Below are 13,197 nucleotides of genomic sequence, written 5' to 3'. Positions count from 1 at the left end.
CTTCACTATTCTTTTACATTGTAGAAAATAGTAAAAATAAAGAAAAACCCTTTAAACTTTTGACCGGTAGTGTATCTTCCTTGGTATTTCCTCTGAGAGTTAGTCACAGAATTCTGGTTCCCAGCTGACAGAGAGAGGGGCTTTTGGCTGTTGGCTGGGCCAGGGCAAAGGGATGTGGAATGTTTGCAGTGGCTCTGTCTGGTAGGGGTATATGGAGAGCACCAGTTGGACTCTCCTCCTTAACTGCGTGGCCATAGATTTGGGGCTGGTTTCTTGCCAGTTTCTGCAGAATGATTTTTTTATGGAGAATGTTGATTGAAACTGTGTTTTTAGTACAGGACAAGGCTTGATCTGGGACTGTGAAACTGGTTCTTAGTGTTTACCGACACTATGCTATAAACAGTCCAGTGTTGCTTAATAAACTTTACAATGCTATGAAGAAACCCACGTCTGTAGCTCTGTTCATCGTTGTCAGTAGACACAAGCATCAGACTATTACCATATTCATCAGTGAAGTAGTATCTGCTAGGTGAACACAAACTCACAATAGTCCTAGAACATCAGACACTGTTTCTATGAGACACGGAATCTTGAATAAAGAAGTAGGGATATATTAAACTGTGAGCATTTCATCTAAAAATTATCCATCCATCCTTGAACTTTCAGCTCTTCCCTTCATCCTCCTCTTCCTCCGGCCCTAATTTGACTGACTGGCATGGACTCTGCTTCTCTCGCTCACCAACAGAAGGCGTTTCCACATGCTCCAATCAAATGTACATTTAGAGCAGAGGGGAGGCAGGGGAGAGTGGGGGTGCTGTGGTGGTGAGACCTCTCCCTCTAGCCTCTTCATAATGACTACACACACTGCCCAAAGCCCTGATGGTCCTCTTCAGTTCCAGTACTATTTATCTGACACGCCCATTTTATACCTGTTTACTCTAGCCCATTTAATACCTGTTTATCTATAGCCCATTTTATACCTGTTTATCTATAGCCCATTTTATACCTGTTTACTCTAGCCCATTTTAAACCTGTTTATTTATAACCCTTTTTATACCTGTTAATTTATAACCCATTTTACACCTGTTTATCTATAGCCCATGTTATACCTGTTTATCTATAGCCATGTTATACCTGTTTATAGCCTATTTTATACCTGTTTCTCTATAGCCCATGTTACACCTGTTATAGACATTTTATACCTGTTTATTTATAACCCACTTTATACCTGTTTATCTATAGCCCATGTTATACCTGTCTATAGCCTATTTTATAGCTGTTTATCTATAGCCCCTGTTATACCTGTCTATAGCCTATTTTATACCTGTTTATCTATAGCCCATGTTATACCTGTCTATAGCCTATTTTATAGCTGTTTATCTATAGTCCATGTAGATATGTATGGTTTACATGGCTAAACATGCATGTGACGTGCCTTGCTAATCAGGTAGACAGAAGTGGAATCTCATGCACTTCCTGGCTATCTCACAGTGTAGACTGTCTTCAGTCTTTATGGCAACATAAGCCAAACATTTTCAGCCCTAAATTCCATAGAGCATGGTTGTAATTATGACAGCAATGACAGGTCCCATACTGTTTATAGCTTACTATTCCACCACCACAAAAGGATTACAGTAAAATGCCACTGTAGATGAAGACCGTTGAGAACCCTAGCCACGTAGGAACTGAGGGCCTATGTTTTGTAAGGATCCCAAGGTGTAATGGGGATCTCCATGAAACGCACAGGAGTGCTCAACTCGCCTCAAAATAACKTTTCCTTTCCAACAGGCAAAAACGGGTTACAATGGTGTCTAATGACTTCTTTAGTGAAGTCATGGTCAGGTTGTATACTTTAAAGGACATTTTTTTAAGGTGACCAGAGATATCCCATTTGACTGAGACAGTGAGAAGTTAATGTGAGGAAGACATTTAGTTGAGGAGAACATGTTTCAGCCTTCACAATACTTGCCCTGAGCTACTTGGCTGCTGAATCACAGATGATGTTCTATCTGGTTTCAATACTGCAGTCCAATGAACATCTGGTTTTGTAACACATCAAGCATTTCAGAGAGTTAGTAAGTCAGTGAACCTATCTGTAGATAGAGGGACTGCAAAAGACATTAGGAACAGAGAGAACAGAGCCTGTCAAGTTATAGAGTTTGGAACGCTTTCAAGGGTCTTCCACAACGGATATCCTTACCTGTTATTGAATCTAGAATGGAAACTGTGTATGTCTGCCGCTTGGCATTGTAGAAAATGCTGTTATAAAACAGCTGCTAAACAGATTAAATCGGCCCAATATGTAACCTTTGTTTGGGACTCCAGACATTCGCATGCATATAAAAAGTGTGACGTCCTTTAATCGAAATCTTCTGCTATTCTGATTGGCCAATCAACACTATGGAAGTTGATAGCAGCCCAATGTGATAATAAAGCTGTTCCACTTCTTCAGGGAACTGGGATACAAGACTTGAGCAATTAGGAAACTAAAACTCACCTAGATGGCTACCAACATTAGAATAAAGGGAATCAGTATAGACAGAAAAACTGTGGGAGTGCTGTAGACTTATATTCTTAAACCAGAAATTTCACAAAATGGCTACYCTTTAAACATCATCTAAGTGTATCATCCAACCTTCTGTTCAAACACTAGCTAGATCAGACAAGGAAGGAGGTAGAGAAGGAAGGAGGGAAGGAAAGATGGAGCCAGTCTCTCCCAGCTCTACCTGGCAGGACACCAGCAATAATACAAAAGGGCAAAAGGATATTCAAAGCTGCAATCTGTGTGGTACCAGGTCATAAACCAAGTTAACCAAACCAGTCAGTCCTTTTCTCTCTCCAGCCTGTAATTTGGGGACTTATTTTAGTAGATCATTTATTGAGCGTGTTCTCTGTGCCKAGTCAACGTCACTTGAGGCAACAATGACATTGCTATTTTCTCTGCCACATGCTACTCTTTTTGTGTAGTCATAAATGACACACCCTATTCTCTCCATGGGATTTGGTCAAAAGTAGTACACTAAATAGGGAATAGGGTGCCATTTGTGATGCAACTGTGAGTAGTCTTAGACTGATGGGATGGTTAGATCTGCTCTTTATTTCAGGCCTCTGGATTATTGAGCACTGGATATGGGAAATGAGTGTCTCTGTGCTTTGAGAACTACAATGGAAGAAGACAATGYCTATCCTCTAGCGCAGGGGAGACACGTCAATTGAAGAGGTGGAAAGTACAGAATCTCTACTACTACTTACATTAGAATCCTATCTATTTAGAACATCATTAGGAATTTTGACCTTATTTCACAAAAGCCTTTGACCCTGGCAATAGGAAGAGCTAGACAGAAAACGCTCCATTGGTATCTTGTAAAGAAAGTGAGAAGTCAAATAAGCAGACATTCTGTCTACATGGGCCACTTTAATGACAACGGCTAATTGAGGAACAGCCACTGGTTAAAGGGGTGATCTGCAGGTCAAACAACAACAAGGTGGACACCCCACCACTGATTTGGTAAACAACTTATGGACAGGGCTGGAGAAATGTAACCATTCTCAAATCCATAGACAGATCTATGGATGCAAGGACCATCCATGATATTAAAATTATAGTTTTAACCATGTTTTGAAGTGTTTCAGCGTTTGTTTACAATTATAAACAATGGAGTAAAAAAAGCGTATATTTTGGGTTCTGATAGGGTACAACTGTTGAACTAAGCTCATGAGGCATTTCTAAGTTATATTCTTCAAGAATCAATGAGCATATGTCATTATTTTAAAAGTCTACAAATGGATTTAGCAATGGCAGATTACCCCTTTAAATGGCAGAGGCCACATTGAATGGTAACAAACGGAGGTTGAATTAGTGGACCGGGTAAGGTTCAGACCAGGTGTCTGAGAGCTGAGACTGAGATATACAGTTGCATAAAAATAGAGTTTCCCTTGTTTAATATCATACATAGCTAAGAAGGAATGGCCTCAGAAAGAATGAGACCGCATCCAAAATTGCACCTTATTCCCTATATGGTGCACTTCTTTTGACCAGAGTCCTATGGTAGTAGTGCACTATATAGGGATGCACCCTGAATTGAGGTCATGAGCCAATAATTCAATGACCAACTGATTTGTTGAACTCAAATTGACTATAACTTCTTTATTAACGATCAGGGCCGGCTCTAGCCTTTTGGTGGCACTAAGCGAGATTTGGTTGGGGGTCTTCCCACCTCGCGGAAAAACATTTTAGTGGTCCCTCTCTTGATGGCGAAGAGAAACATATAAGCTTTAAAGTAAATTTCTTGCAATTCTACACATTTTGCCAAGGGGCGGAGAGAAAATGTTGCAATTGTATAAATACAAAAATGCAATTCTACTCATTTTGCCATGGGGCGGAGAGAAAATGTTGCAATTGTATAAATACAAAAATGCAATTCTACTCATTTTGCCATGGGGCAGAGAGAAAAACATTTGCCGTTTTAAACTCCCACAAGTAATGTTCTYTTTTTTTCAACTGAAAGACAATGCCCATAGTTTACCCATGATGTTGCACTTTAAGTCAATAATTCATCGTTATAGTCAGAGTATGATATATTTGGGTTTGAAGTGGGAAATCCGAAGTAACTTCAGATACTTTCTGTGTCAATCCCGCRTTTCCCCTATGAGATGACGTGCTAACACTGTGCAGTCTACCTTTCTTTTCAGGGCTGGGTTTTATTCGAATATTACCACCCACCAGCATGGCATTGTTTATTCATCAGAAACACCTGCAAAGTTGTTCCTCTTCGTGAGTTGCTACTGTACGATATAATAGATCATCTTTGGCTAAGCCAAACACCTTTTCGCAGAAGCCTTCACTTGGCAGCCTGAGTTATGGAGCAAATTAAAATAGAGTGTACAAACGTATGTTTTTGTCTCCTCCACTTTTCTAACAGTAAATGATCCATTGGGTAATTTGTAAAGTTTCACTTATTTTTGAGCGAGTCTGTATCCCGAGTGGCACAGCGGTCTAAGGCACTGCATCTCAGTGCTTGAGGAGTCACTACAGACACCCTGGTTTGATTCCAGGCCGTAACACAACCGGACATGATTGGGAGTCCCATAGGGCGGCGCACAATTGGTCATTGTAAATAAGAATTTGTTCTTAACTGACTTGCCTAGTTAAATAAAGGTTAAATAAATATATTCAAAAATATACATATGACCATTATATGAATGGTAAAATTGCTCTCCCCCGTAGCCCAAGATGAATGGTTTTGACCACGTTCCAATGTTTTGATTGGTGCAGCTATAATGAAAATGCACCAGCAAAAGAAAATGTCACAAACTTGTTTATCTATTTTATGCTGATRTTACATTTGTATTGGTGTTTCGTTTCGTGTCCGATGCTCTCAGGGTGTTGTTACACMTAATTTGCGACSCGCATCATGAGCAAAGTCATTGTAGCCTATCATATCCCCTAGCTGTGAGAACCATGGACCCTAGCTGTGGGAACCATGGAATRAGCACGGGCTGACATAGCATTGCTGAAGTGCAGCCAAATAGCCTGCCAGCAGCTTACCAAAGGTTGCAGTGTGTCTATTACAACATAGAAAAACGCAGCTGTAGTCCCAAAACATTCACTAGTTGGGCTAGCTATATTACTGGAGCTAGGTAGCCTAGCGGTTAGGAGCGTTGGGCCAGTTACCAGAAGGTTGCTGGCTCAAATCCCTGAGCTGACTAGTTGAAAAATCTGTTGATGAGCCCTTGAGCAAGGCACTGAACCCTAACTTCTCCAGAGTTGCCATCAATAAGGCCTGCCCCCCATCTATCTTCAGAGCTCTTGCTGTTAGGTGACCAAAACTGGGACATGCTTAACACCCCGTCCATCCTACAATCTAAGCTTGATGCTCTCAATCTCACACAAATTATCAATGAACCCACCAGGTACAACCCCAAATCCGTAAACATGGGCACCCTCATAGATATCATCCTAACAAACCTGCCCTYCACATACACCTCTGCTGTCTTCAACCAGGATCTCAGCGATCACTGCCTCATTGCCTGTGCCCATAATGGGTCTGCGGTCAAGCGACCACCCCTCATCACTGTCAAACGCTCCCTAAAACACTTCAGCGAGCAGGCCTTTCTAATCGACCGGGCCCGGGTATCCTGGAATGATATTGACCTCATTCCATCAGTAGAGGATGCCTGGTTATTCTTTAAAAGTGCTTTCCTCACCATCTTAAATAAGTATGCCCCATTCAAAAAAATGTAGAACCAGGAACAGATATAGTCCTTGGTTCAATCCAGACCTGACTGCCTTTGACCAGCACAAAAACACCCTGTGGCGTACTGCATTAGCATCGAATAGCCCCCGCGATATGCAACTTTTCAAGGACGCTAGGAACCAATATACACAGGCAGTTAGGAAAGCAAAGGCTAGCTTTTTCAAGCAGAAATTTGCATCCTGTAGCACTAACTCCAAAAAGTTCTGGGACACTGTAAAGTCCATGGAGAATAAGAGCACCTCCTCCCAGCTGCCCACTGCACTGAGGCTAGGAAACACTGTCACCACCGATAAATCCGGGATAATTAAGAATTTCAATAAGCATTTTTGAACGGCTGGCCATGCTTTCCACCTGGCTACCCCTACCCCGATCAACAGCCCTGCACCCCTCACTGCAACTTGCCCAAGCCTCCCCCATTTCYCCTTCTCCCAAATCCAGATAGCTGATGTTCTGAAAGAGCTGCAAAATCTGGATACCTACAAATCAGCAGGGCTAGACAATCTGGACTCTCTCTTCTTAAAACTATCCGCCGAAATTGTTGCAACCCCTATAACTAGCTTTTTCAACCTCAACCTCTCTTTCGTATCGTCTGAGATCCCCATTGTAACGGCTGTTTGAAGAAGAGGASCAAGGTGCAGCATGGTACGTGTTCATGATTTTTAATACAGCTGAACACTAGAACAAAAAATAACAAAGCGGAACAAACGAAACAGTTCTGTCTGGTGCAACAACACAAAACAGAAAACAACTACCCACAAAACCAACATGGCAAATGGCAACCTAAATAGGCTCCCCAATCAGAGACAACGAGAAACAGCTGTCTCTGATTGGGAACCAACTCAGGCCACCATAAACCTACATACCCCTAGACCATGCAAAATCCCCATAGATAAACAAAAACCCTAGACAAGACAAAACCCCTAGACAATACAAAAACTAAACAAACCACCCTTGTCACACCCTGACCTAACCAAAAAATAAAGAAAACAAAATATAACTAAAGTCAGGGCGTGACACCCATAGATTGGAAAGCTGCCGCGGTCATCCCCCTTTTCAAAGGGGGAGACACTCTAGACCAAAACTGCTACAGACCTATATCTATCCTACCCTGCCTTTCTAAGGTCTTCGAAAGCCAAGTTAACAAACAGTTCACCGACCATTTCGAATCCCACCGTAACTTCTCCGCTTTGCAATCTGGTTTCCGAGCTGGTCATGGGTGCAYCTCAGCCACGCTCAAGGTCCTAAACAACATCATAACCGCCATCGATAAGAAAAAATACTGTGCAGCTGTATTCCTCGACCTGGCCAAGGTGTTCGACTCTGTCAATCACCACATTCTTATTGGCAGATTCAACCAGCCTTGGTTTCTCAAAATGACTGCCTCGCCTGGTTCACCAACTACTTATCTGACGAGTTCAGTGCGTCAAATCGGAGGGCCTGTTGTCCGGACCTCTGGGTGTCTCTATGGGGGTGCCACTGGGTTCAATCCTTGGGCCGACTCTTTTCTCTGTATGCATCAATGATGTCGCTCTTTGCTGCTGGTGATTCTCTGTCCACCTCTACGCAGATGACAACATTCTGTATACTTCTGGCCCTTTTTTGGACACTGTGTTATACTAACCTCCAGATGAGCTTCAATGCCATACAACTCTCCTTCCGTGGCCTCCAACTGCTCTTAAATGCAGGCAAAACTAAATGCATGCTCTTCAACTGATCGCTGCCCACACCTTCCCGCCCGTTCAGCATCACTACTCGGTTCTGACTTAGAATATGTGGACAACTACAAATACCTAGGTGTCTGGTAAGACTGTAAACTCTCCTTCCAGACTCACAATAAGCATCTCCAATCCAAAATTACATCTAGAATCAGCTTCCTATTTCGCAACAAAGCATCCTTCACTCATGCTGCTAAAACATAACTTTATAAAACTGACTATCCTACCGATCCTTGACTTTGGCGATGTCGTTGCAAAATTGCCTCCAACACTCTACTCAGCAAATTGGATGCAGTCTATCACAGTGCCATCGTTTTGTCACCAAAGCCCCATATACTACCCACCACTGCGACCTGTATGCTCTCGTTGGCTGGCCCTCGCTTCATATCCGTCCGCAAACCCACTGGCTCCAGGTCATCTATAAGTCATTGCTAGGTAAAGCCCGCCTTATCTCAGCTCACTGGTCACCATAGCAGCACCCACACGCAACACGCGCTCAGCAGGTATATTTCACTGGTCAACCCCAAAGCCAATTCCTCCTTTCGCTTCCAGTTCTCTGCTGCCAATGATTGGAACGAGTTGCAAAATCACTGAAGCTGGAGACTCATATCTCCCTCACTAGCTTTAAGCACCAGCTGTCAGAGCAGCTCACAGATCACTGCTGTCATGTTTTGTCTTTGATCATCATGTCTTGTCCCTGTGCTTCCCTCTGCTGGTCTTATTAGGTTCTTTCCCTCTTTCTCTCTCTCTCTCTCCTCCCTCCCTCTCTCCCTCTCCCGCTCTCTCTCTCTATCGTTCCGTTCCTGCTCCCAGCTGTTTCTCATTTCTCCTAACGACCTCATTTACTCTTTCACACCTGTCCCTATTTTGCCCTCTGATTAGAGTCCTATTTCTCCCTCTGTTTTCCGCTTCTGTCCTTGTCGGATTCTTGTTTGATGTTTGCTGTCCTGTGTCCTTGTTCCGCCCTGTTGTTTTTGCCTTCTTCAGATGCTGCGTGTGAGCAGGTTGTCTATGTCAGCTACGGCCTGTGCCTTCCTGAGCGACCTGCAGTCTGTGGTCGCGTCTCCAGTCGTTCCTCTCTACTGACGAGAGGATTTCAGTTTCCTGTTTTGGATTTACTTTGATATATCCAGGAGAATCATTGTTTGTTGATACTGGAATAAAGACTCTTTCTATTACGTCGCTTTTGGGTCCTCATTCACCAGCATAACAGAAGAATCCGACCAAGATGGACCAGCGACTATGGATTCTCTCAACACTGCCGTCGAGTTCCAGGGAGCAATGCTCGCAGACACGAGCAGGAATTGTTTGCTGCTCGTCATGCGCGTTGAGACCCTGGCCGCTCAGGTCTCCGATCTCTCTGGACAGTTTCTGGTCTTCGTCTCGTGCCACCAGCTACTCCTGGTCTTACCGAGTCTCCGGAACCTAGGGTTAATAACCCATCATGTTCTCTGGGCAGCCCACTGAGTGTCGCTCCTTTCTCACCCAGTGTGATATTGTGTTCTCTCTCCAGCCACAACGTACTCAAGAGAGAGAGCTCGGATCGCTTACGTCATATCACTCCTTACTGGTCGGGCTCGGGAGTGGGGCACAGCTATCTGGGAGGCAAGGGCTGAGCGTTCTAACGTTTATCAGAGCTTTAAAGAGGAGATGATACAGGTTTTGATCGTTCAGTTTTTTGGGAAGGAGGCTTCCAGGGCCCTGGCTTCCCTATGTCAAGGTGATCGATCCATAACGGATTACTCTATAGAGTTTCGCACTCTTGCTGCATCCAGTGACTGGAACGAGCCGGCGTTGCTCGCTCGTTTTTCTGGAGGGACTCCACGCTGAGGTTAAGGATGAGATTCTCTCCCGGGAGGTTCCTTCCAGCGTGACTCTTTGATTGCACTCGCCATCCGCATAGAACGACGGTAGATCTTCGTCACCGAGCTCTGGAAGAGAGCTCGCGTTAACGGTGTTTCCCCTCTCCGCATCTCAACCATCTCCTCCACCGGCTCAGAGACTGAGCCCATGCAGCTGGGAGTATTCGCATCTCGACTAAGGAGAGGGAACGGAGAATCACCAACCGCCTTTGCTCTATTTGCAGTTCTGCTGGACATTTTGTCATGTCATGTCCAGTAAAAGCCAGAGCTCATCAGTAAGCGGAGGCTACTGGTGAGCGCTACTACTCAGTCTCTCCATCAAGATCCTGTACTACCTTGTCGGTCCATCTACGCTGGACCGGTTCGGCTGCTCCTGCAGGGCCTTGATAGACTCTGGGGCTGAGGGTTGTTTTATGGACGAAGCATCGGCTCGGAAACATGACATTCCTCTCAGACAGTTAGGGAAGCCCACGCCATGTTCGCCTTAGTGGTAGTCTTCTCCCCAGTATCAGATGTGAGACACTACCTTTAACCCTCCAGTATCTGGTAACCACAGTGAGACCATTTCCTTTTTGATTTTTCGTTCACCTTTTACACCTGTTGTTTTGGGTCATCCCTGGCTAGTATGTCATAATCCTTCTATTAATTGGTCTAGTAATTCTATCCATCCTGGAACGTTTTCTTGTCATGGTGAAGTGTTTAATGTCTGCTATCCCTCCTGTGTCTTCTGTCCCCTCTACTCAGGAGGAACCTGGTGATTTGACAGGAGTGCCGGAGGAATATCATGATCTGCGCACGATCTTCAGTCGGTCCAGAGCCAGCTCCCTTCCTCCTCACCGGTCGTATGATTGTTGTATTGATCTCCTTCCGGGGACCACTCCCCTCCGGGGTAGACTATACTCTCTGTCGGCTCCCGAACGTAAGGCTCTCGAGGATTATCTGTCTGTTCTCTCAACGCGGTACCGTGGTGCCTTCTTCCTCTCCCGCCGGAGCGGGATTTTTCTTTGTTAAGAAGAAGGACGGTACTCTGCGCCCCTGCGTGGATTATCGAGGGCTGAATGACATAACGGTTAAGAATCGTTATCCGCTTCCCCTTATGTCGTCAGCCTTCGAGATTTTGCAGGAGCCAGGTTTTTACTAAGTTGGACCTTCGTAACGCTTACCATCTCGTACGCATCAGAGAGGGGGACGAGTGGAAAACGGCGTTTAACACTCGTTAGGGCATTTTGAATACCGGGTTCTGCCGTTCGGTCTCGCTAATGCTCCAGCTGTCTTTCAGGCATTAGTTAATGATGTACTGAGAGACATGCTGAACATTTTTGTTTTCGTTTACCTTGACGATATCCTTGATTTTTTCACCGTCACTCGAGATTCATGGTCAGCACGTTCGACGTGTACTCCAGCCCTTTTAGAGAATTGTCTCTACGTGAAGGCTGAGAAGTGCGCCTTTCATGTCTCCTCTGTCACATTTCTCGTTCTGTTATTTCCGCTGAAGGCATTCAGATGGATCCCGCTAAGGTCCAGGCTGTCAGCGATTGGCCCGTTCCTAAGTCACGTGTCGAGTTGCAGCGCTTTCTCGGTTTCGCTAATTTCTATCGGCGTTTCATTCGTAATTTCGGTCAGTGGCTGCCCTCTTCACAGCTCTGACTTCTGTCAAGACTTGCTTTAAGTGGTCCGGTTCCGCCAGGGAGCTTTTGATCTCCTCAAGAAGCGTTTTACATTCCGCCCCTATCCTTGTTACTCCTGACGTCACTAAACAATTCATTGTCGAGGTTGACGCTTCAGAGGTGGGGCGTGGGAGCCATTCTGTCTCAGCGCTTCCATTCTGACGTAGGTCAATCCTTGCGCTTACTTTTCTCATCGCCTGTCGCCATCGGAACGCAACTATGATGTGGGTAACCGCGAACTGCTCGCCATCCGCTTAGCCAAAGGCGAATGGCGACAGTGGTTGGAGGGGGCGACCGTCCCTTTTGTCGTTTGGACTGACCATAAGAACTTGAGGTACATCCGTTCTGCCAAACGACTTAATGCACGTCAAGCTCGTTGGGCGTTGTTTTTCGCTCGTTTCGAGTTCGTGATTTCCTATCGTCGGGAAATAAGAACAAACCAAGCCTGATGCCTTATCCCGTCTCTTTAGTTCTTCTGTGGCTTCTACCGACCCCGAGGGGATTCTCCCTGAAGGGCGTGTTGTCGGGTTGACTGTCTGGGGAATTGAGAGACAGGTAAAGCAAGCACTCACTCACACTGCGTCGCCGCGCGCTTGTCCTAGTAACCTTCTGTTCGTTCCTGTCTCTACTCGTCTGGCTGTTCTTCAGTGGGCTCACTCTGCCAAGTTAGCTGGCACCCCGGCGTTCGGGGTACGCTTGCTTCTATTCGCCAGCGGTTTTGGTGGCCTACTCAGGAGCGGGACACGCGCGTTTCGTGGCTGCTTGTTCGGACTGCGCGCAGACTAAGTCAGGTAACTCTCCTCCTGCCGGTCGTCTCAGACCGCTTCCCATTCCTTCTCGACCATGGTCTCACATCGCCTAGACTTATTACCGGTCTGCCTTCGTCTGCGGGGAAGACTGTGATTCTTACGGTTATCGATAGGTTCTCTAAGGCGGCACATTTCATTCCCCTCGCTAAGCTTCCTTCCGCTAAGGAGACGGCACAAATCATCATTGAGAATGTGTTCAGAATTCATGGCCTCCCGTTAGACGCCGTTTCAGACAGAGGTCCGCAATTCACATCACAGTTTTGGAGGGAGTTCTGTCGTTTGATTGGTGCTTCCGTCAGTCTTCCTCCGGTTTCATCCCCAGTCTAACGGTCAAGCAGAAAGGGCCAATCAGTCGATTGGTCGCATATACGCAGCCTTTCGTTTCGAAACCCTGCGTCTTGGCAGAACAGCTCCCCTGGGCTGAGTACGCTCACAACTCGCTTCCTTCGTCTGCTACCGGCTATCTCCGTTTCAGAGTAGTCTTGGTACCAGCCTCCTCTGTTCTCGTCCAGCTCGCCGAGTCCAGCTTTCCCTCCGCTCAGGCTTTTGTCCAACGTTGTGAGCGCACCTGAGGAGGGTCAGGTCTGCACTTTGCCGTTACAGGCGCAGACTGTGAGAGCCGCCAATAAACGTAGGATTAAGAGTCCTAGGTATTGTCGCGGTCAGAGAGTGTGGCTTTCCACTCGTAACCTTCCCCTTACGACAGCTTCTCGCAAGTTGACTCCGCGGTTCATTGGTCCGTTCCGTGTCTCTCAGGTCGTCAATCCTGTCGCTGTGCGACTGCTTCTTCCGCGACATCTTCGTCGCGTCCACCCTGTCTTCCATGTCTCTTGTGTCAAGCCTTTTCTTCGCCCCCCGTTCGTCTTCCCTCCCCCCCCCCGTCCTAT

Source organism: Salvelinus sp. IW2-2015, linkage group LG18, assembly GCF_002910315.2.
Source record: "Salvelinus sp. IW2-2015 linkage group LG18, ASM291031v2, whole genome shotgun sequence".
Classification (NCBI taxonomy): domain Eukaryota; kingdom Metazoa; phylum Chordata; class Actinopteri; order Salmoniformes; family Salmonidae; genus Salvelinus; species Salvelinus sp. IW2-2015.
This window is presented reverse-complemented; position numbering follows the sequence as displayed.